The sequence below is a fragment of the Morone saxatilis genome, unplaced genomic scaffold, assembly GCF_004916995.1.
Source record: "Morone saxatilis isolate NCDOM2014 unplaced genomic scaffold, NCSU_SB_2.0 Contig7, whole genome shotgun sequence".
Lineage (NCBI taxonomy): Eukaryota > Metazoa > Chordata > Actinopteri > Moronidae > Morone > Morone saxatilis.
Window position 1 is genome coordinate 19,020,616 of NW_023340246.1, and position 3,311 is coordinate 19,023,926.

Below are 3,311 nucleotides of genomic sequence, written 5' to 3' on the forward strand. Positions count from 1 at the left end.
GTTTCTGTCCGTCCGTCCAGACGTTTCACCCCCCCCCCCCCCCAAAAAAAAAAAACCCAGCCACATAGCGAAAATGACTCCAGCCCAAATACAGCAATGAATTATGGTCCACAGGTGGTTCAGATCTGGTAGCCACATATGGCTCATGACATATAGCCTACGCATCTCCGCCAACTGTATGACCATAACTGACCCTGGGTTGGACCAGAGAAGTTTAAACACTGGTTCCAGATGTCTGCTTAAACTAAACCTTAATCAAGCCACTTCCTTGATACACCCGTATCCCTCTCCTCCTGTCAGCAATGCATGTGTATTAATGTGTAGACAAACAGTAAGATGAGAAAATTCAGCCAAGAACACTTGTGAACCATTGCCGAAAACAACAACAAAAAAACAGAGCTGAAACTTTTGGCTGTCATGGGCTACCAGATCTGGACCGTAAATCATTGCTGTATTTGGGCTGAGTGTGAGTGGTCTGTGCGGATCAATTTAGAGGATCCTCCCTGAAGCAGAGCCGTATCGGCTGCGTGTCAGCTCTGCCCCAGCATATGTGTGAAATTTTAATTGGACGCGGCAGGACCCCACAGGACCTGCTAGAGCGTCTCAGGTAAGACAAGCAACACGCCGCATCTTCATGAGTTTGACACCGGTTGCAAGTTGTTGCTGCTACCTCATTAGTTTTGATGAAACAAGTGCGAACGAGTGATTCTCAACATTCTTACGAAAGCGTCACGCGATGCTCACATGAGAACACAGTCTGACATAAAAATACCAGAGCTGAAAATGATTCAACTTCCAAAAGACTGTTGACTGACTTTCACCAGTCGGCAGAGGTTTTACTGACAGACCAATCGTTTAGCTGTTGCATGTTAAAGTGAATGACAGTTTAGTCATTAGTATGATCATAAACATATTTGATGAAGACTCAGCGTGATTCTTGCAATGTTTGAGTCGCACCCACATGGTTGAATGCACTTATTGTAAGTCACATTGGATAAAAGCATCAGCTAGATTGGAAAGTAATGGATGAGTTGAAAAAAATGAGTGATCAGCAAACAACGGATCAGATAACTGTTTGAGAGATGGAAAGGAAGACAGACAGGTGTGCCGTTTGGAAAGATGGAAATGAAAGAGAGGAAGGAAAATAGGAAAATGTATATGAATCATTAAATGAATAAAATAGAAATAAATTGCAATAAAATGATACCAAAAGCCACTGAAAGAAGGACAGGAGGAGGTAGAAAGATAAAAGGGTAGGATAAAAGGGCTGAAGGAAGGCAAGAAGCAGAAAGGAACAATATGAAAGAAATAAGGAGGAAAGAAAGGGAAGGCATGTAGTGACAGATAAAAACTCCCCCCAAAAAAAACCTTTAATGGGTAAAAAATTGGAGAAACTTCCGGAGGGATCCCTCTCCCAGGACGGACAGANNTGTGTGTACAGAATAGACCAACAGAGTACAATTACAGTACAGACAATCTGTATGACAAAATTAAAGATAGATTTTAAACATACGATCAAAGTGACAGATCAGGATAAGCTCACTTGGGTCATTTTGATGACAAACAACATATTTTGCCCTTCAGATAGAAGGAGTTTGATACACTGGGACTGCGTGCAGACCAGACAGACAGACAGACGGAGGCAGGCCGACAGCGAAGAGACAAAAACAGAGTGTTATTATCAGAGTCTGTTCTAAAGATATTCTGTGTCACTGACTAAAGACTGAGGCTGCACTTCAGAGTGTTGATGAGTGTGTGTTTCAGTGACGTTGGGAAGTTGCTAATCACAATGTGAGAGTTAATGTTTGGCCTCAGTTTCATGACTGGATGCATTCATGCGCTCGCTGGGTCTTTTAAAATTTAACCAGTCCTCCTATAACTTCTTTGCCAGCTCTCTATCACCAACCAAACCTCAAACACACATTCACCCCTAAAAACCCTGTTAGCAGGCGTCCTCTGACCAAATAAAATGGAATCAATTTAGAGGCCTGTGTTGTCCAGGTGTAAAGAGGATTGACGAAATTGAGAAGAAAGAAAGAAAGAAAAAAGCTGATGCAGTCCGTCTCCCAACAAAACAGGAACTGATGGAAGAAAGAGATAGCTGAAAACTCTAAATAATAGAGGCAAAGAAAGAAACAGCTGACAAGAGGTGAAACTTCAGCGGTGGATTTCTCAAGGTGGAGGAGGATGTGAACAAGGAAAAGAGACGGCTGAAAGAAAGGGAGCGTAAAAAAATTAAAATAAAGATACTTGATTAGCTCCAGAAGCACGACAAAGCAGTAAAACAACAGCAGTGACAGGACACAGAGGCTCTAGCGAGCAAGGCAACCCCCCCCCCCCCCGCGCGGAGCAGGAGGGCGGAGTAACCAATGGACACTTTTAGTTGCGTTCACTTTTTCTCATTGTCTGTAGACTTTAAAAACCACAAAACACAAACATCGCACCGCTCCTGTTCAACAAAAAACATCCCCCCATTCTGCTTCCTACTTAGAACAAAACAAACGCCCCTCCTCCTCCTTCCTCCTCCCCTCCTCTTCCTCCTCAGGTCATTTTGGTAGTGAGAATAATAAAATATAAACTTAATTTTCCTCTGGCAGTGTTGTTCTTTCACCTTTTACACAATATGACATTCTCATATTACATTTTTTGTTAGTGTTGGACAGGGGAGTTTGTAAGTGTGTGTGTAAATGGCATGGTGTGACTCCTCTTGCCTGGTCAGTTTGGAAAAGGAGAGTTGTGACACAACACCACTCTTTTCATTAGCGCTTAAACAGCTAACTCTGCACTGCTGCGATGTCACGTGTGTGTGTGTGTGTCGTCTCTTCAGTAACACGTCAACTCCTCCACTCTGAGGTGACACATTAAAACGTTCTGGAATATTCTGCTCTGCATTAATTAGCATACATTTACATGCTAACGAGCAGAGAGGAGCTGGATGCCGGCACGTGATTCAGTCGGGGAAAAAAACCACATTTTTATCTGTGATTTAATTCTGTTTAGAAAATGTGGGGCAGTAATAATGTTCATGTGACTTGTATGTGCTGAAAGCGTATGGGCTTTGTGGGAAACAGGCTGGAAGAAAGGAAGACAGGAGTGGAAAAAGAGCTACTGATGTAAAAAAGGAAAAAGAAGGAAAGAGGGAAGTAAATACGATGAGGAAGGAAGGAAGGAAGGAAGGAAGGAGCGATGTGTGAAGAGAAATCATGACGGGCCATTGAAAGACGGAGGGTCAAAAGGAAGTAAAAAAAGGATTAAGAAAGTAAGAAACATGATTTGCCACTGAAGGAATGAAGAAGAAAGGAAAGAAGGTG